A 23511-nucleotide genomic window follows, 5' to 3' on the forward strand; every position below is an offset into this window, starting at 1 on the left:
AGAAACATGTTTTAATAAAAAAATCTTAATGTCCTTTCATTCTTTGTCAAGACTAGCACATTAGAAACATGTATAGTATTCTAACTTTAAATATTCACCGGAGGATGTGACAAATGATCTATATATACAAAGCACTTGTTTGCCCAAACTTGCATCTTCGCTTGCTGTATCGTTTTACCATTCTGAGTTCGGTTCCCTTGCAAGAGAGAAATAGAGAGACTCTTACCGACGACACAGATAGTTTTGTGTTTGATTCCTTCTCTCCCTAAGCTTCTTTTATTGAGAGAGAGATATTCATGATTTTGTCCGTCTAGTTGCTTCTCTCTCTACTTTCTTCTCTGCTCTGTCCTATAAGAATAGAAATTTCTGTTATTATCACTATCTTTGTTTCTTCCTTTCTGAAACCTCTTTCTTTCCTAAATAATTTTTTCTCAGAATCGAAGCTCTCGAAAACAAAACTCCAATGGCCTCAGCTACCCCAAATAAAGCTTCAGTTTCAGATAACGTGAATTCAAACATGGTGTTTGGTTGCTGTATGAAGGGACCAAGTTACTTGACTCCCATTGACGCCATGTCTGGTCCAAAAGAAGCTCTGATGTATGTAGCATGTAACTATTCAGGTAACCTCCATCGAGAAAGCATATCTACGTATCATAGTGCTCTTTAAGTTGGTTATTGGTTTCGTCCGCATCATCACCGTCGGTTTCTTTTTTTATTTTTTATATTTTATTTTTATATATGAAAGTGTATTCACACAAGCCACACATCAATCCCAAAAGGTTAACAGACTGTTCGGACCTTCAATTTCTTTTGTCCTTTTTTTTTTTTTTTGATTTTTCGGGGTAGGAATAAGATGTCATTGATGCCCGTGACCATATATATATTTTTATGGAAAAAGATTCCTGCTTGGTAGTGCCCCCTACGCCCGGTTAGAGGATATCATGAAATGACACCTTTGCCCCTGAGTGGATACCCAGACACAACTCCCCCATTGGCCCAGATGTTGGTGTAGAGACTATGCGACCAACGCTATCTGGTCATGTGGTTCCTGTGCCTAGATATAGGAGCGTGGAAAGTACTACCCTATCCTTATGAAATAAAAAATCACATCTTCATTGATGTCCCCTATGTGCTTTCGTTGGCCCCTGCGCTGGTGCAAACGCTACACGACCAGACAACAATCTCTTGCATTTTTTATTATTTTTGTAGAGGTTTCTCTAAGCAAGTGGCATAGAGGAGCACACCAACGAGGTGTGTCAAAACTGTATGATGCATGGGAGGGCAGCAAGGTCATTTCATATTTGAAGGAGAGAGATAGGCATAGGTATGCTAGTATACCCTACCCCAGCTGATCAGAGAATCTTTTTCCTTTTTTGGGGGGGGGGGGGGAGAGGATAGGCACACTCTCCACGTGCGGTAAGCCAATGGCTGCACAATGGGGGCACGGGATTTAACATTATACATGAGGGACAAGGGTTTATTTCAAAGGGAGGAAGAGAGTGATAGACACAATGGTGCTAGACTCCTAGCTTGCAGCATGCATGTGGTGTACCCAGCCTTTTTTTGTCGTTTGTTTGGATAGATAATCCCTTTATTAAGTTTCCTTTGGTTGCAAAGTAAAATAAAAGGGAAGGGAAATAAAGATTTTTAAACATAATAAAAAAAAAATTGGTAACTATTATCCAACATGGTTGTACAAACTAAATTTTTTTTATCATATTTAGTAATAACGTTTTGGGGAAAGTTTTCATACACGGCCGTGTAATCATGCACGATCGTGTCCCCTCTCACAAAGAGTTGAAAAAGTCATAAACCCCCACCCATTAATTAATGCTTTGAATCTCCCACCCTCACATACACGGCTGTGTATGAAAACTTTCCCCCTAATATTTTTTAGATGTAATTTTATTTTACTTTTCAAAGATATTTAGATGCAAAGTAAAAATGCATTTATATAATCTAATATGGAATGATTTAAAGTTAATAATATAATCATGTGCGATAATAACTACAAAAATTTCCTTTTTAGGTTAAAAAATTTCAAAGTCCCCTTCCTTGAACAAAACGGAGCTGGGAAACAAAAAAACTATGATATATTGTTCATTTATGAAAGAATTTGAATCACCAAATTTTTTGTTTCGTTGGGTAACAAATTGAGCTACGAGGCAAAGAAATACTTTTCCCCACCCCTCTCCCCCTCCCCTCCCCTCCGCCACCCATCAAATGATTAAAGAGAAACTGAACTAATCCGGATATAGGATTGTAAAAAGGAGAACCTGAAGTTGTCTATTGTTTCTCAATTTAAATCTCTCTCTCTCTCTCTCTCTCTCTGTCTCTCTTCATATTTGTAACGTATTATTAATGGAAAAAATAACTGACATTTTATGGGAAAGAGGTTTTTATAGGCAGCCCAACCAGAAAGGTTTTTCTCTACGGCCCAATTAGCTGCCACGTGGAAATATCTTCCCCTGGCAGCTCAAATGGTCCTAATTTTTGTGGGCGGGAAGACCTCAAACCTCTTGCTTATACATTTTAAGTTTTAGCTCAGATAGAATTTGGCAAGTGAAAAAATAAAGTTTTGAACAATTTTTAGGGTTGCAGAGAGTATGGATGAACATATATGAGAGGGTATGTCAATACATATGAGGACATGTGATTGAATCTAAATTTGGAATGTGTTACTTGACTAATCTAAGAACATTACCTGTATATCATTTTGAACATTCGTACATAGGGGAACGGAGCAATGATTCCAACAGCATGGTCTATTGTGTTGCCGCTCACAAAACCTTTAAACTACTTGGTCTATTATTTTTTTGGGTTTTTCTTCTAATGTGATGTAGTGGTTGTACTCATAGCTTTATTAATTTGCACAGGGACTGGAATAGAGAAACCCGATTACTTAGCTACAGTGGACGTAGAACCAAGTTCACCTACTTATTCTAAAGTAATCCATCGTCTACCTATGCCTTACATAGGGGATGAACTTCATCATTTTGGTTGGAATGCCTGCAGCTCATGCCATAAAGATCCATCTGCAGTCCGCCGTTTTCTTATCATGCCTGCATTCCTGTAAGATATGTGATTCTTTTTGAGTTGCAAGTTCATTTCTTAGCTTCCCATGGAACAACTAACTCTCAAGAAAATTTCTTGTTAACTAGATTGGTTATACAAAATTTTTTTTATTATAAAAATTTTAGTGAGTGGTAGCAAAATAGGTGTTTTCTCAGGCCAAACAAAATAGTCCCTTATTTCTACCACCAAACAACTCATCCAAATCTCAAATTTGGCAAACGGGTAGGTCCACCATTTCCCATTTTCTGGTCTAATTTCAACCCAATCTGAATTTTACACATGGATAAAAACGATATGAATGAAATAAATTGACTTTGAAAATTGTTGGGCCTAGAAGATCAGTGTCTCCTCGTGACTCTGGGACTAAACAATCGCCTTGCATAAGAAAATAAAATTGCACCCTCACTACCACCAATAGGTTTTACTGTAGCAATAAGCACTTAACTCGAAAGGCCAATAATTGATATTAGAACCAAGGTCATATGTTTGAGTTACTCTTCAAATGCTAAGAGGAGATTATTGAGCCTAGAAGATTAGCATCTTCTTGTGGCTCTAGGATTAATCCCTCGTCTTGCATTAGGAAATAAAGTTGCACCCTCACTACCACCAATTGGTTTAGTGTAGCTGTAAGTGCTTGATCCGAAAGACCAACAAAAATATACAATGAATGTTCTAGTACAAATGGACCATATGATGGAATTAACTACCAAAGTTAACATTTGACCACTCCAAAATAGACTCTAACTATCAATATGGCTTGAACTTTCTAAAACACTTGACAATGGCATAAATGAGATGAACCACTTTGCAAACCTAGAGAGAACCATTCTGCCACCTTCTTGCCCCCCCCCCCACCCCCCACCCCAAAAGAAAAAAGTTATGGGACCTAAATAGAAGAATCATGATATCAAGACAAACATAAATAATCAAAACATAATTGTTATCCTAATCGAATCCCTATAGCTGAATAGGGGGCACTGATGGGGGGAGGGGGGGCTGTTCTTGACACTTTGGTTTTTTTTATTAAAAAAACACTTTGGTGTTTTAACTAACGGTTCTCTTCCCCGTGACTATGTCTAGTGAAGTATACCACTTCATTATTTGCCACATGGCAATATATGGGTTAGTCCATGTGATAGAGGACAAGGCAAGCATCTCATTGGTACAATTTCACCTTAAAATGAGTAGAGAAAGTAGCTAAAATTACAAAATATGTCATTTTGTAGTTATGATAAGATAGGATTCTAGGATTGAAAGATGAAGAAGAGAAGGGAAAGACACCAGAATTAAAGTGGTTCGGTTGTAGTAGCCTACGTCTACTGTGAGAATGCATTCCACTATGTTATCCCATATGGTTACAATCCTTATATAAAGAGGACTGTTGATTGGTTGGTGAGGTAATTGATTGAGGAATCCCTCTATACAAGGTAATAGAATATTTAGGATTGATTTCCTGAGAATTAGAAATTATCCTCCTACTTTATATATTGGACTTGATTGGATTCTTATCCTTTTCCAGCCGTTGCTTGATTGAAGTAGCCGTTGGAGAAAGATTCTCCCTTATAATATTCATCTCCATTTGATGGTATTTTGGAGGTTTTCTTATAATTTGAATCAAAGTTTGAGTAACTTTCCTTTCTTACTTTGGACTGAAATTTGGCCATTGAAATGTATGTGGAGTCCTGTACCACATGGACTTACCCATATATTGCCAAGTAGCAATTAGTAAATACTTCACTAGGCAAAGTTTGAGCAACTTTCCTTGCTTACAAAGAATTCTATTTGTAAACTGCAATGATTTTGTACTGTTACAGCAAATTGTATAATCAATCTGAGTGACTCATCAGACAGCAATCCACTACCATTAATGCATGCATAACCTTAACATTCCCTAACAACTATAATTATGTTTTTGATCTTTAATTATGAAATTAACATTGTTGATGAACTTAGTCATAGTATGTTATTATTCTACCAGTTCAGGTCACATATACGTGATTGACACACAAAAGAATCCAAGAGCTCCCACTTTGCATAAAGTTGTTGAGTCTACAGATATTGAGCAGAAAACTGGTCTAGCATATCCCCACACCACTCACTGCCTTGCTTCTGATGATATCATGGTGTCTTTCCTTGGAGATAAAGGTGGAAACGCTAAAGGAAGTGGCTTTCTTCTTCTTGACACAAAGTTTAACGTCAAGGGAAGGTATTATAATTAATTTCTCTCGGTATGTAGATATAGTTTTTGAGTGTGAATGCCCAGTACACCTTCCAAGTCCCCTAGACTCGAACTGAGCCTATAATATTAATGTATTAAGTGTTGAACACACAGTGCAGATGGCAGTGACTGTGTGTTGGTTGTCATTGTTGTCAACACAGTGCATGTGTGTTGTTGTGGTCAACACAATGCATCTTGGTGCAAATACAGCTCATAGGGGCATTTTGGTCATTTGACAATGTTGTGACATGTTGACAATGATGTTGGAGCATCCGGGAATTATGTGGCAGCATAAGAGTGTTCATTGCAGTGTTTGGAAGCTTTAAATAGCCTTGGGTGAAGGCTAGGTGCATTAAGAATGTTGATTTCATAGGTTTCCGCACTGGCATATTGTTCATTGGCATTTTTGGAGGGTATTTTGACAGAACTGGGTGGAGCTTTCTACATGAATATTTTAGTTCGTCAAGTCCTCTTCGAAATGCAACTGGAATCGTGTAATTCCGAGTTTGGATGGCGAAGTTACATTAATTCCCGTTTGGTCACTTAAAATGAAGGGCAATTTAGTCAATCCGAACTGTTTTTGGGTTTCCTGAGAAAATCAGTAAAGATTTTGCTGATGTGGATAATTTTGATTGGTAGTGCTCATCGTCACGGACACGTGGCCCCAAACGGCGCTTAAATCGGAGCTAAAACGAAGAAGTTATGGCCTAGATTCCATTTCGGGCTCCTTGGTTGGTTGAAGATGCAAAAGATTCCGATCAACACGATCTCATTCAATTGAGATTTTAAAATTTGAATGTGTGGTCTAGATTTTAAAATTTGAGTGTGGCGCCTGTTATTTCAAGATATAAATGATGAAGATCCAACGGTCTAAGAGCTTTCCCGCCTTCACCGACAGATCTAACGGATCGCAGTCCGCCGTACGAGACAGCCAATAGGAGCGCGAAACGTCGCCTGCTATGTCAGCCGATGACGATTGACTTGCTGATACGATCTGAAGCGATCTGACGGTCTCAAGTTCTATGATTCTGATCCAGCGATTCCTGCTGTGCGCGATACTGTATCTGTGCTACACAGAATCAAGCGGCACTAAAGTGTTTGCGCGTCCACGCATACTCTCCCTCGAGATTCCATTTTAACCTCTACGAATGGCCCAACTTCTAAACCTGATATCTCACTCATCCAATGGCCAAATGAGGTGAGTTTTTTTTTTTATTCTGGGTAATTTTTCGAGATCTATCCATTGGTGTGCTGAGAGAACAGAGAAGAGACGCAAAGGTCGCCGGAAAAGGGTTACAACCCTAAATAGCTGATGTGTGTAGTCATGGCTTGAATCACCTTCTCCATCTCATGTGCTCAGCCTCCCTAGAAGCCATTGATAGTCTGAAATCATAGTTTCAGCACCTCCCTTTGTGGTTGTAGCCAAGGAAGAAAGGGGAAAAGAGAAAGAAAAAAAGAAAGAAGGAAGGAAGGAAGGAAGGAAGAAAGAATGAAGAAGGGGAAAAGAAGATGAAGGAATGGGGAATGAGATAAAGCAAAAAGGTTGAAGCTCATCTCACATTCCGTGAAGGTAGGTTTAGTGCAAAAAGAAAGAAAGGAAGAAGAAAGAAAGAAAAAGAAAAGGAAAGGAAAAAAGGAAAAGAAGAGAAAAGAAAGGAAAGGAAAGGAAAGGAAAAGAAGAGAAAAGAAAAGAAAGGGAAGGAAATAGAAGGAAAAGAAAGAAAATGAAGAAGACAGTGGTTTCCCACAATGCCAGTAACCACTCCAGGACTCCAGTGACGGAGCACACTTGAAGATTCCAGTTCTCCATCAAATTGGGAGAAATTGAAGATTCCAGTGAGCCACCAGAGTTGCCAGACTCCATCACCGAACATCAGTGATCAGAGACAGTGCATGGTTGTGAGATTTTCTACACTTTATTGTCTGTTGTGTTTGATATACTCTATTTCCATTGCATATGCTAGCTAGGTTATACTGCCATAGACCTATGTTATGTGGATTTCATTGTAGGGCATTTGTATATGCCCAATTATGTTTATTGAGTTGTCCAGTTGCATCTAGACACAGTGCTGGTTACCAGTGGGTGCTGGGAAAACCATTGGGGGTAACACCCTTGTCTCTATACTTAGGGACAAAAGTAGGTCAGATGTCCTGAGTCATAGGTGTGACTAAAACATTATCTGCTGTGGGTGTGGTCTCTCAGTTTTATACTGGGAAAATTAGTGATGAGTAGATGCTGAGGTCCAAGTGACCATTACTCCGTGCACGTAGGCAAATTGCCGAAGCATGTATTTCTTTATGCTATGGATGATTGCTTGCCTTTATTAGAAGTGCTTTTCTGCAGGATGGGTGTACACACCTGGTAGAGCCTTTGACAGTCAGGCTGGGGTGTGTATGTGTATATGTATGCCATCAGTGAGGTCCTCCAGTTGTGATTGAGTCAGTGTGCTTGAGTAAGGGATCTCCAACAGTTGACATAGCAGCTATTGGCAACACTTTGTTTAGTAGCTCTTGGCAGCAGTATCAGTGACTGTGGTTGTATGAGACTGAGTCAGGATTGCTATTAGAGTGTGATTGTGTGCCTGTGTGTATTCTGAGAAGACTGTGTGGGTGGTTGTGGTGAGTGATCTCAACAGGTGAATAGATAGTGAAACTATTGAGGGAAAAATAATTTTATAGTCCGCTGATTCACCCCCCCTCTCAGTGGCCATCACTGTTCAATAATTGGTATCAGAACAAGGTCCCTGCAGTTAGCTTCAGCAGCTTAGGGTGATCTTGGTAATGATGGCAGCAGTTGATAGCCTTGGACATCCCAGATTTTCTGATTCAAGAGCACCTACCTTCTATAGTGTAGATTATGTTTTCTAGAGATGTAAGATGGACTCATATATTGGAGCTGAAGGAGGCTATGATGTGTATCAAGTTGTCAAGAAAGGCTATGGAAAGTCAAAGAAAGAAAAAAGGTTTGATTCCAAAGCCAAAGCTCTTATACTTGATGGATTGACTGATAGCATCAAAGTCAAGGTTAGTGGATGTACTTCTTCCAAGTCTATGGGGGATAGACTTCAGAGCTTATATGCTACTGAGCCATGTAGAGCAATTGTACAGTTAGCTAGTGATGAGTCAACATCAGAGGCAGCTAGCAGATCATCAGGACAGTGCTCTATTAGCCACTCAGAGATAAAGGACATTGATCCAGCTTTTGTGGTTTCTAAGGAGATAGAGCATAGAACAGTTGATAGTGTACACACAAAGTCTGATGATGAGGCAGATGAGGCAGATGATGCAGATATTAACTGGAGAGGAGAACTGACATCTGCTCTCAGTGAGTTGAGACTGGAGAGGGATAGACACCAGGAGATCTTCAGAGATCTCATAGATGCCAGAGAGACCATCCAATCCTTGAAAGCTCAATTGAGAGAGTCCTCAGTTATAGTTGAGGAGTTGGAGGCTCAGGTCATTAGGAGGGATGACATGTACATCAGTCTGGAGGTGGAGACTACTGCTTTGAGGTCACAGTTGGTAGAGCTTGAGAGCAGCAGATGTGTCTACTGTAGACAGTCAGAGGCTAATAGTACAGTCACGAGATCATTACTGGAGACATCAGTACAGGAATTATGCGATAGTCACCTTGAGGAGAGATGCAGAGGACTTCAGCCAGAAGTCATAGCATTGCAGACACAATTGCAGGAGCATCAGAGCAGTCAGACATCCATCCCATCTATGGTTGTGGATATTGATAGACAGCCAGCTCAGTCAGTAGATTGTCAGAGACCACCCATCATTAGTTCTGATTCTATTACAGAGCAGGGTGAGTCATCTAGGAGAGCTGCAGAGACAGATTTGAGCAGACCACAGAGACTGAGCACTGGCACAGCTCAGAGGAGGACACAACAGAGAGCTCATAGGAGACAGAGACAGAGAGATCAGAGGTACAGGCAGATAAGACCTTCAGCACACCAGGCACAGTGTGGAGGTAGTCCACAGCAGAGATAGACTCGAGGGACTCATACCAGAGGTACCTTCCAGCAGATGCAGAGGAGAGGTACAGAGTTCAGAGGTAGAGGCCAGCAGAGGCAAGGCAGATATGGTGACACAGGGAGATATAGCATGTTATATCAGAGATTAGCTGGGCATGGCAGGTTCAGTAGATTTCCCCATCAGAGGCAGATGGTTCCTACAGATTGGCATAGAATACCACCCAATTGGCATAGGCAGCCCCCAGTGAGACAGTCACATTTTCATTGGTATTGTCACAGGTGCAGTGGGTATGGACACAGGAGTGCAGAGTGCACTCAGAGAGTAGGATCCACTAGCTATGGAGGGAGGACTCCCATAGCACCACTAGGCAGACAGTCAGTGGAGTGTCTTAGATTTCACCAGCTTGGACATTGGGCCAAGCACTGCAGGACAGTTCTCTCCCCTCATCTTGCTCAGCAACAGAGAGATTATTTACACTCCAGAACCAGGAAACCTAAAAGTGGTTCTAGGAGACAGCAGATGAGTAGACAGCAGCAGAGACAGGAAAGACAGCATCAGCTGTGGACAGAGTCTGGAGACAGAAGACAAATGTTAGTTCAGCAGTTGTTCAGGCAGGCTTCAGAGAGAGTAGACCATCTGTTGGGCAAGCAACAGAGAGGTCAGTTGATTCGGTTGAGCAGAGACAGAGGCACGAACAGAGATATAGAGTAGTGACTAAACAGAGAGGTAGGCAGTAGAGCAGGAGAGCTTCTGAGAAGAAGCCCAGGCAGAAGACCAAGGCAGTTGGTCAGAGAGTTTGGAGAGAGAGGCAAACTGAGGTGTGTGCAGCTACACTCACCACCCTCACACCACATAGCTTGGGTGTGGGAGTGGGCACCTCCCAAGCACTAGGTGCACAAGAGAGGGGGAGCTCACTAGATGTTCATTGGTGCCCCCAACAGGACTCAGATTATAGCCATAGAGTTCCTGTAGTAGTGCTTAGATTGGAGACATCAGTTGACACACAGTGCAGTTCTCGACAGTGTTGTTGCATTTGGTGGATATGGCAGTCATCAGATGAGCAATTTCAGGACAATCAGAGGACAGAGCAGTTAGTGGTGATGTCAGAGATTTACAGTTGATGAGTGTGGCAGCCAGCAGTCAGTTTATGTGCATTAGTATGAGTCAAAGTTTCAGTTGGTATCACTTTCAGAGACAGTTGTCAGAGTGCAGTTCTTCAATTGAGCATGGTGATTGTCTGACTTGGGCAGAGTTGGATGTTTTAGCACTTGTGAGGGGGAGTGATATGTTGTTTTGACTGGATACAGAGGTTTATGGTAGACAGCTAGTGTTGGTGTTGTAGCTGTGAGCTGCAGTTGTTTTTGTTGGTATGTATCCACTTGTGACAACACTCTTTCTGTTGAGTAGTGTTGGGTGGATATGAGTTTGAGGTGAGTAATTGAATTTTCAACTCATAGGATAGGGAAGATGCGCATGGGCACTCCTATGTAATTTGAGAATTCACACCTGTAGGATAGGAAGATGCGGTGGGCACTCCTATAGGTGCTTGTATCCCATTCTGGGAGAGATTGCTCAGTTTAGGAGATTGTCAGAGGCAGCAGATGGATATATGGACTATTTTTGTTGTTGCTACTTTTAGTTTGGACTCATATGGAGTCAAATGGATTTCTTTGGTACTGAAGCCAAAGATGGTGTTCTCAGATATACATGAGAGAGAGACCAATTGGGCATAGGGATATCCCAGCCAGGGGGAGTATTCTCAGGCAGTTGTGCTCAGTAGCATAGAGCAGAGATTGGACTTAGGGGAAGTCCAAAGGAGGGAGTCTCTATTGAAGGTGGAAGGCAGTCCACTTCATCCCTTTGCAATTATTGTCAAGGGGGAGAGAGAGAGACTCATGAGCATGGATGACTTTTGATGATATTTTGCTCATGATGTGTTGACAACAATTCCAAAGGGGGGGATTGTTGAACACACAGTGCAGATGGCAGTGATTGTGTGTTGGTTTTCATTGTTGTCAACACAGTGCATGTGTGTTGTTGTGGCCAACACAATGCATCTTGGTGCAGATACAACTCATAGGGGCATTTTGGTCATTTGACAGTGTTGTGACATGTTGACAATGATGTTGGAGCATCCAAGAATTATGTGGCAGTATAAGAGTGTTCATTGTAGTGTTTGGAAGCTTTAAATAGCCTTGGGTGAAGGCTAGGTGCATTAAGAATGTTGATTTCATAGGTTTCTGCATTGGCAGCGTGTTTGTTGGCATTTTTGGAGGGTATTTTGACAAAACTGGGTGGAGCATTCTACATAAATATATTAGTCATCGAGTCCTCTTCGAAATGCAACTGGAATCGTGTAATTCCGAGTTCAGACGGCGAAGTTACATTAATTCCCATTTGGTCACTTAAAATGAAGGGCAATTTAATCAATCCAAACTGTTTTTGGGTTTCCTGAGAAAATCAATAAGGATTTTGCTGATGTGGATAACTTTGATTGGTAGTGCTCATCGTCACGGATACGTGGCCGTAAACGGCGCTTAAATCGGAGCTAAAACGAAGATGTTATGGCCTAGATTCCATTTCGGGCTCCTTGGTTGGTTGAAGATGCAAAAGATTCTGATCAACACGATCTCATTCAACTGAGATTTTAAAATTTGAATGTGTGGTCCAGATTAATTCAGATCTGTAGACCCTGTGGTCCCTGATTGAGTGTGGCGCCTGTTATTTCAAGATATAAATGATGAAGATCCAACAGTCTAAGAGCTTTCCCGCCTTCACTGACAGATCTAACGGATCGCAGTCCACCGTACGAGACAGCCAATAGGAGAGTGAAACATCGCCTGCTATGCCAGCCGTTGACGATTGACTTGTTGATATGATCTGAAGTGATCTGACGGTCTCAAGTTCTATGATTCTGATCTAGCGATTCCTACTGTGCGCGATACTGTATGTGTGCTACACAGAATCAAGCGGCGCTAAAGTGTTGTGCGTCCACGCATACTCTCCCTCAAGATTCCATTTTAAGCTCTATGAATGGCCCAACTTCTAAACCCGATATCTCACTCATCCAATGGCCAAATGAGGTGAACTTTTTTTTTGATTTTGGGTAATTTTTCTAGATCTATCCATTGGTGTGCTGAGAGAATAGAGAAGAGAAGTAGAGGTCGCCGAAAAAGGGTTGCAGCCCTAAATAGGTGATGTGTGTAGTCATGGCTTGAATCACCTTCTCCATCTCATGTGCTCAGCCTCCCTAGAAGCCATTGATAGTCTGAAATCATAGTTTCAGCACCTCCCTTTGTGGTTGTAGTCAAGGAAGAAAGGGGAAAAGAGAAAGAAAAAAAGAAAGAAGGAAGAAAGAAGAAGGGGAAAAGAAGAAGAAGGAAAGGGGAATGAGATAAATCAAAAAGGTTGAAGCTCATCTCACATTCCGTGAAGGTAGGTTTAGTGCAAAAAGAAAGAAAGGAAGAAGAAAGAAAGAAAAAGAAAAGGAAAGGAAAAGAAGAGAAAAGGAAGGAAAGGAAAGGAAAAGAAGAGAAAAGAAAAGAAAGGGAAGGAAATAGAAGGAAAAGAAAGAAAATGAAGAAGCAGGTCAGATGTCCTGAGTCATAGGTGTGACTAAAACATCATCTGCCATGGGTGCGGCCTCTCAGCTTTATGCTGGGAAAATTAGTGATGAGTAGATGCTGAGGTCCAAGTGACCATTACTCCGTGCACGTAGGCAAACTGCCGAAGCACGTATTTCTTTGTGCTGTGGATGATTGCTTGCCTTTGTTAGAAGTGCTTTTCTGTAGGATGGTTGTGCACACCTGGTAGAGCCTTGGACAGTCAGGCTGGGGTGTGTATGTGTATATGTATGCCATCAGTGAGGTCCTCCAGTTGTGATTGAGTCAGTGTGCTTGAGTGAGGGATCTCCAACAGTTGACATAGCAACTCTTGGTAGCACTTTGTTTAGTAGCTCTTGGCAGCAGTATCAGTGACTGTGGTTGTATGAGACTGAGTCAAGAAGGATTGCTATTAGAGTGTGATTGTGTACCTGTGTGTATTCTGAGAAGACTGTGTGGGTGGTTGTAGTGAGTGATCTCAACAGGTGAATAGATAGTGTAACTGTTGAGGGAAAAAGAATTTTATAGTCCACTAATTCACCTCCCCCTCTTAGTGGCCATCACTGTTCAACATTAAGCATATTGGCCCGTTCAGTTAAGCAAGAGTATCATCACATTGATAGTTCCCAAGTCTTTTAATGTTAATCTTCCATATGGTTTTAATTATGATCAGGAGGGAGAAACCAGGTCATAGTCCCCCTTTTGGCAGTGATTTTTGGTATCATCCCCGACACAATACCATGATCAGCTCAGAATTTGGAGCTCCAGTAGCTTACACAAAAGGTTTTCATCTTTAGCATGTTGCAGATGGTCTGTCTGGAAGTAATCTCAACGTATACAGTTGGCCTGGTGGGGAACTAAAACAAACAATGGAGCTTGGAAATGTAGGTCTCTTAACCTTAGAGGTGATTAGCTTTGGAGACAATAAACTTGCATGTTAGCTAGGCTTCACTTCTTCCTTGGAGCAATTCTAATACAATTTTGATTTATATGTAGGTAAGGTTCCTCCATGATCCTTCAAAAGACATAGGCTTCGTGGTGTGTGGACTATCAAGCAATGTCGTAAGGTTTTTCAAAAAGGCTGATGGGTCTTGGGATCATGAGGTGTACTTTCTTATTCTTATGAATTTGTATTAATAAATTTCACTTCTTTTTGATGATTCAAAGCTAAGAAGTTAAACTCAAAATGTGAATGTGAATGATTGTAGGTTGCGATCACAGTGGAACCAATAAAGGTGAAGAATTGGATACTTCCTAAAATGCCTGGGCTTGTAACCGAGTGTTTGATCTCACTTGATGATCGTTACCTCTACTTTGTGAATTGGCTTCATGGGGATTTGAGGCAGTACAACATTGAGGACCCTACAAAACCCATATTGACAGGCCAAGTGTGGATTGGTGGTCTACTTCAAAAGGGAAGCCCTATAGTAGCTGTGGCAGAAGATGGGAATGAGTGGCAGATTGATGTCCCTAAAGTACAGGTAATTAAGTTCACTCAATGGTCTATTTCAACATGAATTTCCCTGGCCCAACAAAGTGAAAAGTGGAGCCCATAATCAGTAGTTAATCGGTTCTAACTGGTAAATTGGTTCGGTTCAGTCTTTGTGCTGTCTCTAAAATATAATTCACTCTAATGGCTAGGATCATAACTGGCTCAATAATAATTGGAATTGATTGATTTTTGGACCTGATTAGAATTATAGGTCCATTTGGATTTTATATCAGATTATGATCTATCATCATTATCACGCAATCGAAAATTATCTCCTCTAGTTTCCTGCCCGACCCAATTCCCCAGCTCCTCTAATAGGGGCTGATGGACCCCACCCGAGTAGAGTGTGTGGGCAAAGGTAGGGTGCTCATTTCAGCCTCCCCTTGTTAGAGGAACTGGGGAACTGGGCTGGGCAGGAAACTGAAGGAGATAAAGATCCTGAGTCACATAATGCGCTAGTTGAGATTGTTACCAAATTAGCATTCCATTAATCACAGAGGTTTAGGGATTACCTGAACAAAATGGAATCGTAGCGGAAGGGATGATCAAATGTGGCTTGCCATTACGAGCAGATCACGATCATGAACAATCACGAAAGGTTTCTCCACAAAGAAGAACTCCATACCACAAAACCCTAGGCAACGATGGAAACCCTAGGATAACATAGAACTTGAAAGAGAGGGAGAGAGACGGCTTCTCAAAAGATATGAATTAATCGTGATAGGGTTTAAGCCTAATACTTATTTATAGACAAAACCCTGGGCGCCTCTCTCACTTGGTCGACTTCCACTAGAAGTCTAGACCGAATAGAAAAGGGGAGGGTTGGTCACTTAAGTGATCGACCCCTCCAGAGCTCGGGTCTCTCGTGGCCAGCCCCTTATGGGCGCACAAATTGGGCCCAGCCCATTTACGTTTACATCTCCCACTCGCCCACACAGGGCGCATAATTTTAATTATGCATTCAAGCTTCTCTCATTTTGCGTTATCCTCTATACAAGTAATGAGGCGTGCGACCTATCGAGATGGTACAAGGTAGGAGTACTATATCAAACTTCCATCTAGCCAACATAGTACATCACTCTCAAGAGTCTCGAAATACCCCAAACGATCCACTTACACCCGACCTAACACCCTCGATCCCTCATGATGAGTAGTGTTAATCCTTGGTATGTAATGTACTCATGACTGCGTTGATCACAAATACGACACATCGCTCGAGCAATAAGACACATAACAAAGGTGTAACGTCCAATGGTTTTCCCTGAGCCCCTCATGTCAACCCAAATATCCCAACAGCTTTCCCAATCGCTTCCCGCTAGACCGCATCATCCATGGTCCTAAGGAGAATGTCAAAGTAGTGTCATTGGGTATCTTTTTTATGACATTGTCTCAGGTAATAAGGGTACTGTGGGATTGATATAATCCACATGGCTCACACAGTGACAAAGCAGGGATCCATTCGGTCACTCTCACAATTGGTCGTCATGAGCACATGTAGTATGATATGCACGTTATGGCGTAACTCCCACTAGGGTGGGCATGTCACTCGCAATAAATAAATGCCATATAGATCTTAGTCTAGCCGCTACTCTAAGCGCCTAACCTGAGTCTCTAGCGCAGTCACCCTCATGGTTTCTGCCTAGAACCTCACATCTGGCTTCTAACAGGCTACTTGGAAGTGTTGTGTCTTCCAAGTTGGACCAAGTAAGGGTCTCATCTTAGCTCTAACTAAGGGGCCATAGAGCACACATGCTCATGGGCTCATCTCACTCGCTACACCCCAGAGCCGAGGTGAATCACCCGTGTGAGTGGGTCGATTCTATGCCTGGTGACATCTTTACAAACAATGAATGTATACACACAAGATTACTCAAACAAATATATGCTCATCAATAAATGTCAAAGAAATACAGATCAATATCCATCACAAACAAAGTGTTCTCAAAGCAAATACATATCAGATCCGCCTGAGTCCCAAGTTCCTAACATGAACTAGGAAAACATCTCTGGCAATGGGCTTAGTTAACGGATCAGCCAATATATTGCCAGTGGAGATATGCTGCAGAACCACTTCACCTCGCGCTACCATGTCTCGAATGTAGTGATACCGTATGTCAATGTGCTTGGCTCTACCATGGAACTTGGGGTCCTTCGCAAATGCAAGCGTTGCCATGCTGTCACAGTGTATAAGCACAGCGTCGTCTGAGTGAGCAGAAATGCTAAGTCTCTGCAAGAACCTCCTAAGCCAAATGGCCTCATGTACTACTGCCAAACATGCGACGTACTCCGACTGCATCGTGGATAGAGCGATGTAGGTCTGCTTTTTGCTACTCCAAGTGACAGCCCCGCCTCCTAGGACAAATGCATACCCCAAAGTGGACTTGCGCTCGTCTCTATCACTAGCCCAATCAGCATCACTGTAGCCTCTCAGTCTCAAGTCTGAACCACTGAAGGTGAGCGAGAGGTCTACAGTGCCACGTAGGTATTGAAGTATCCTCTTAATTGCCTACCAATGAGCTAGCCCTGGGTTACTCTAGTAACGACTCACCATGCCAACGGCAAAGCAAATATTTGGACGCATGCACATCATCGTATACATTAGACTGCCTACTGTCGCTACATAGGGTATTTTGGACATTTGATTTCTTTCTTCATCACTCTTAGGGCATTGGTCTAGGCTCAAAGTACATGCCTTGTCCATTGGAGTGTCAACGGGTTTTGAGTTGCTTATATGGAACAGCTCCAGGACTTTCTTTATGTAAGTCTCTTGAGACAAATTAAGAAGTCTCCTAGTGCGATCCCTCATAATCTTCACGCCCAACACAAAGTTACCCTCACCTATGTCCTTCATCTCAAAAGTAGAGGACAACCACTCTTTAGTGGCGACAATCATTCATGTTTCCTAGCTAATAAGATGTCGTCAACATACAATGATAGGATAAGAAACCCTGCCTTGGATCGTTTAACATACACACAGTGGTCCTCTTCAATCATGTCAAAATCCGCAGTGGTAATGGCATGGTGAAATCTAATGTACCACTGCCTGGACGATTGCTTAAGGCCATAGATGGAACGTTTGAGACGGCATACTTTGCGCTCATTTCCCTTCTTCTCAAAGCCCACAGGCTAAGCCATAAAGATCTCTTCGTCCAGTTCTCCATTGAGAAAAGCAGTTTTAACGTCCATTTGGTAGAGTTCCAAATCCAACTTTGCGACAATGGCTAGAATGAGACGTATTGAGGCCATTCTCACCATAGGGGAGAACGTCTCATCATAGTCTATACCCTCCTTTTGGGTATATTCCTTCACCACAAGACATGCCTTATACTTGTCAATTGATCTATCTGCCTTTCGCTTGACCTTCAAGACCCACTTGTTTCCGATGGCCTTGCTCCCAGGTGGAAGATTAACTAACTCCCAGACTTGGTTCTTACTCATAGAACTCAACTCATCTTCCATAGCAGCTTACCATATTTCCTTAGCTGGAGAAGAGAGCGCCTCACTCACTGAGGTTGGCTCATCCTCATCCCTCGGGGCACAGACGAGGGCAGCGTCCCCTTCAATCTCAAAATGACGTTGGGGAATGTGTCCACATGCGCTCTTACGTGCAGAGGGTTCTTGACCCATAGGTTATGCGCTTTCATTAGGTAGCGCACTCCCACTGGGATGATGATCACTCTCACCCTCTCTGGCGATCTCATGATGAGTGTTTAATTCCTCACCCTCGCCAAGAGTAGGTGAGACATTTTCATCAGTCTCTATCTCAAAGAGATCAAGGTCTCTGCCAGCGTCACTGATGCTAGGGAAATCAATCTCAAGAAAATCCATATCGCGGGACTCACTCTCTGTCATTCCTCCATCTTGATGTTTACCGTACACTACATAGCCTTTCAAGGTAATGGAATATCTTATAAAGATACTCCTTTTAGCTCAAGGGCCAAGTTTTCCAAACTGATGGGAGGTACTATGAATGGTCGCATATGCCCCAAAGTAGGTTTTGCGCCTTTCCACAATTCATAGGGAGTGGAGGGAACTGACTGTGATGGCACGCGATTAAGGACGTGGGCAGCGGTCAACATAGCATCCCCCCAGAAAGATATTGGGAGGTTGGCCTGCGCCATCATCGATCTAACCATATCTAAAAGCTTCCTATTCCTCCGCTCTGCTACACCATTTTGCTGTGGAGTGTGGGGAATAGTCAGCTGCCTAGTGATTCCTTTTTCTTCACACATCTCTTTAAATTGATCAGACAAATACTCACGTCCTCGATCAGTGCGCAGAGTTTTTAACCTCTTGCCTTGCTGATTCTCAACCTCTGCTACAAAGCGTTTGAAGCAATCTAGTGCTTCGTAGCAGTGAGCGATCAGATACACATAACCATATCGTGAATAATCATCGATAAAAGTGAGAAAATAGGAAGCACCATGACGTGCCTTCAAATTCATAGGTCCGCAGATGTCCGAATGGACAAGCTCTAGGGTCTGGATTACTCGTTTAGCCTTTCCAAAAGGCTTCCGGTGGGCCTTACCCGCTAAACAGGCCTCACATGTTGGTAGGTTGACTTTAGCGAGTGAGCCCCAAGAAGGCCTTCTCGAGCTAGCCGTCCCATCCTATCTCGACCTATGTGTCCTAGTCTAGCATGCCATATAACTGAATCTGGACTTGTATTAGAATCAACTACAACAGCTGAAGAGGAAACAACAGGAATTATTAAATCTAATTTAACAAAACCATTCTCAAGTCTACAATATCCAAAACTACTGCCATCCAAACGAATCTCAAAAGAGTCACCATAAAAAATAAAGGAATATCCTAAAGTCAATAATGCAGTAACTGAAAGTAGATTATGCTGGATTTTTGGTGCGTATAGCACATCATGAAGTAGCAAGATGCGCCCAGTGCGCAAGGTGAGCCGGTAGGTACCAACTCCTCGAACTGCTTCACTTGTGCCATTCCCCATGTATACACTTTGGACACCATCCAAAACCTTTCTATAATCTACGAACCCTCCTCGATCTCGTGCTATGTGTCTTGTTGCACCTGTATCCACAATCCAATTAGATTGGGTTTGGGCAACCAAAACATGTGTACATACAAAAGTACAAGGAGAGAGAGGCAGAAATGGTACCTGCTTCGCTTCAGTACAGTCACGAGCGAAGTGCCCCATCTTCTGGCAGTTATAGCACTTAACCTTAGTGATATGTTTATTTCCACCTCGCTTGCCACATCGGGGCTTGGTGGTCTTATACCCAGTTGGCGCAGCTTTCTGGGCTTGATCCTGATTCCCAGTGGTCCTTTGTCTCTTATGCTTAGACCCATTCTTGCGCTTCCCCGCTTGAGCGATAAGGGCATGTGATTGGGTCGCCTCTAGGCGCTCCGCCTCTAGTTCCACATAAGCGGCAATGTCATTAAATGTCTTAATAATATCATTATGTGTCAGAACTATCTTCATCTGCCCCCAAGAATCAGGCAACGTCCTGATGACGGCCTGTACTTGCTGCTCATCGGTAAGGCGTACCCCAGCATCATCCAATTTTTGGATCATGTCTTTCATGACCCTGAGGTGGTCAACCATAGTGTGCTTGGGGTCCTTACGGTACATCTCAAACTTCAAGGTCATGGACCTAAGTCTGGTTGTGGATGTACTACCACAGTCGAGCCTTACCTAGTCCCATATGGACTTGGCAGTCTCGCACTTCTTATACTGGCCGATAACATCATCGTGCATCGTGCTTAACATAAAAAAGCATGCACTGCGATCTCTCTTAAACCAAAATTATCGTAAGCCTATTTTTCTTAACGGTGACGAGCGGTAGTACCCGCTTCGGGTGGGGCCATCTCAGTGGTCAGGAGGTCTAGGTAATCTTACTCATTAAGCAAGAGCTTGGCCTTTCGGTGCCACATGTCATAGTTGGTACCATCCAACTTGTTGCCTTGGTTAAGGTTGACGACAACAGTCTTAGAAGTCATCACTACAATGTGCAAGGGAGGACATTTAGTATACATCCATAAATCCATAAATTTGTCCAAGAAACCCTAATTAAAATTAATGGTACCCTTTCCCACACGGTGAGACCAAAAACTTCGCTAAGCTGGTAATCAAATCTCACAATGTGTGGGTCTGAGGACGTATAACTTTAACTGATTTGAACAAATGTAGGAGAAAAATAGGAATCTCCTAACCACAGTTTAATGCGCCATACATACGGGTGCGTAAGGGACTCACACAAGAGACCCAAATTTGGTACTTGAAGTGATATGCTGAGTCAGTACGAGGTTGTGATACGCAGTGCAGTAGCTCCTATTACATGGCTTCTCAAAAATATTAAAAATACAACCGGCTCTTTACACTCAAGATCCTACTACAAACTACCGGCGAGCACTGCACTTTGTATCACTTCCAGGCACTAACTCTAACACACATCCATCCAAATAAACACATCACTTGACAAGTACCAAATCCATCCCATGAAAATATCAAAATAGCAAAACACATGGTGTGCATGGGATGGGGTGTTTGACAGCGGTACCCTAATGGCAACGTCAAACAGGTCTGTACTGCTATGGGGGGATTACATGTTTCTTTATTAACAAAGTGGCCTTGGGCGATCTCCAATACACATGGGAAAAATATGGGACGATTTGGGACAACACCCTATCTCCCATTTTTCTCCCATGGATCTCACAAAATGATTTCTCACTAATGGGGGGTGCACATGAAATAAATAACATACCCCAAAAACGAGAAACCCTACAGGGGAGATCCCCAAAAAATTTGATGGGGGCCACAAGAACAAACCATGAGCATTCATATTAATTGAACAGTCCACATATGATATGCATATAATAACATATGGTTTTATCTCTATTAAAAAGAACCGCATGATCACATATTCAAGAATCAATCCCCAATGCATGTATAACAAATCAAAGCATATGCATATAGTTGTCACTAACCAAAACCATATCACATGCATATTGTTATAAATAGATACTAAAGTATGAATATATTTTCAAAAACAATAAACATATATGCAATTTGTTATTTTCTTTATTTATTATTTTTGTAAAACCAATCATGAATGACTCTTCCACCGTGACATCATATTAATCCACACAAATCATGATCACAATCTGTTTTTTTTTTTTTTTTTACTTTTATACTTTTATAAAAACTGCAGGAGCCGTGCTTGGCCGTTGCCGAGCATGGCTGCTGCCCCCTTCAATGTTGTTTGTTTTTTTTTTTCTCAAAACTCGGCAGTGGGCATTAAGCCTGCTACCAAGGTTCTAAAGGGGTAGCCATTAATGGCCGACCACCTCTTCGAAACCAGGTTTTCCAAAACAAAAAAAAACTGCAACCTTTTTTTTTTTAAATTGTGCTGCTGCCACTGGCGCACGCTGTTGACAGCCTTGGGCACATGTGCCTTGGACACAGCAACAACAATAGCCGTGTGCTACTGCCGAGCTGTGCGCCAAGGCAGCGTGGACAAGGAGGGGTTGGGACGTTCCCAAATGGAAAACCAGGAAAAAAGAAGAAAGAGGGGATGAGTGAGATCGATGCTCCAGAGATCTTCAAAAAAAAAACTCATCTGCAATTTGCGAACCGTAAACCCTAATGGCTCTGATGCCACTATTACCAAATTAGCATTCCATTAATCACAGAGGTTTAGGGATTACCTGAACCGAATTTAATAGCAACGGAAGGGATGATCGAATGTGGCTTGCCGTTACGAGCAGATCATGATCACGAACAATCACAAAAGGTTTCTCCACAAAGAAGAACTCCACATAAAATCCTAGGCAACGATGGAAACCCTAGGATAACACAGAACTTGAAAGAGAGGGAGAGAGACGGCTTCTCAAAAGATATGAATTAATCATGATAGGGTTTAAGCCTAATACTTATTTATAGATAAAACCCTGGGCGCCCCTCTCACTTGGTCGACTTCCACTAGAAGTCTAGACCGAATAGAAAGTGACCAACCCCTCCAGAGCTCGGGTCTCACACGGCCAGCCCCTTGTGGGCGCGCAAATTGGGCCCAACCCATTTACGTTTACAGAGATAAACCACAAAATTTAAAATATGGCCTTCCTAACAATTGCCCTTTCTATCCAATAGTTTTATTAACAAAATGATTCACCATATTAGCTAAAAAAGCTGTTTGAGGGAGGGTACCCTTCTACACAACCCACGAATGAAACATTTGTGCCTCATACCTGAATTTAGCACACATTGTGTGATAAATCCCATTTATGAAAAACAAAAACATGATTGATGAGCTATGTTTGTTTCCAAGAAAATCGTTTGCGGGGAGGGCCTCATATGCTTCAACTAAGTTTGGATGGAAAGAGACTTTATATTACTAACTCACTCTTTAGCACATAGGATCGCCAATTCTATCCAGAGCTTGTGGAGAAGGGTTCCCACATGTTGCTGATTGATGTGGATACTAAACAAGGAGGCCTTGCAATAAACCCTAATTTTTTCATGGACTTTGGATCTGAACCGGAAGGTCTTTCTCTAGCGCATGAGATGAGATATCCTGGAGGAGACTGCACTTCAGATATATGGGTTCAAGGATACATGTCTTGTTCAGTAATTTCTAGTTACTTTTGTTAAGAATAAAAATCTAAAAGTGTCTCTTCTGCAAGTTTTTTTTTTTTAGTAACCCCTGTTGTCGTTGTTGTTCTCTTTTAAGAAGTTCAAAGCTTTGTTTCACATATGTTCCAAGGGAGAATAACAATTGTGCTGACTCCCTGGCAAGGAGGGCACTATCGATAATGTGTACGATAGTGTGGCCCATTTTCGATCCACAACTTGTTGATCTTTGTAATCCTCAGCCATGAGCTTTCACATTTTTCATAATAAAGCTCTTTTTACCATAAAGAAAAAAAAGCTTTGTTTCACCACAAGAATAACTTTCTTTGGATTTAATTTTGATAGATAGAGGATGGCATACTGTACAATTGCTCCAATTAATTTAGGTGTGTAGAAAATTTATATGGGACAGTTATAAAATGCCTATTAGGCTAGGCGTAGCTGCTACCTCCTTCCTATAAATTGATTAGAAATATGTAGAATTGATGATCATACAATCAAGCTAATCTGCGCTAACTCATGACTTCTTTAATTATTGTCTCCA

The 23511-nt window shown here is 42.0% G+C and overlaps 1 pseudogene; it reads left to right on the top strand.

Moving 5' to 3' along the window:
* The first annotated feature begins 506 nt into the window (after positions 1-506).
* Positions 507-23024, top strand: LOC122644889 (annotated as a pseudogene).
* Positions 23025-23511: the final 487 nt, after the last annotated feature.

This window comes from Telopea speciosissima, chromosome 11 (assembly GCF_018873765.1).
Source record: "Telopea speciosissima isolate NSW1024214 ecotype Mountain lineage chromosome 11, Tspe_v1, whole genome shotgun sequence".
NCBI lineage: Eukaryota > Viridiplantae > Streptophyta > Magnoliopsida > Proteales > Proteaceae > Telopea > Telopea speciosissima.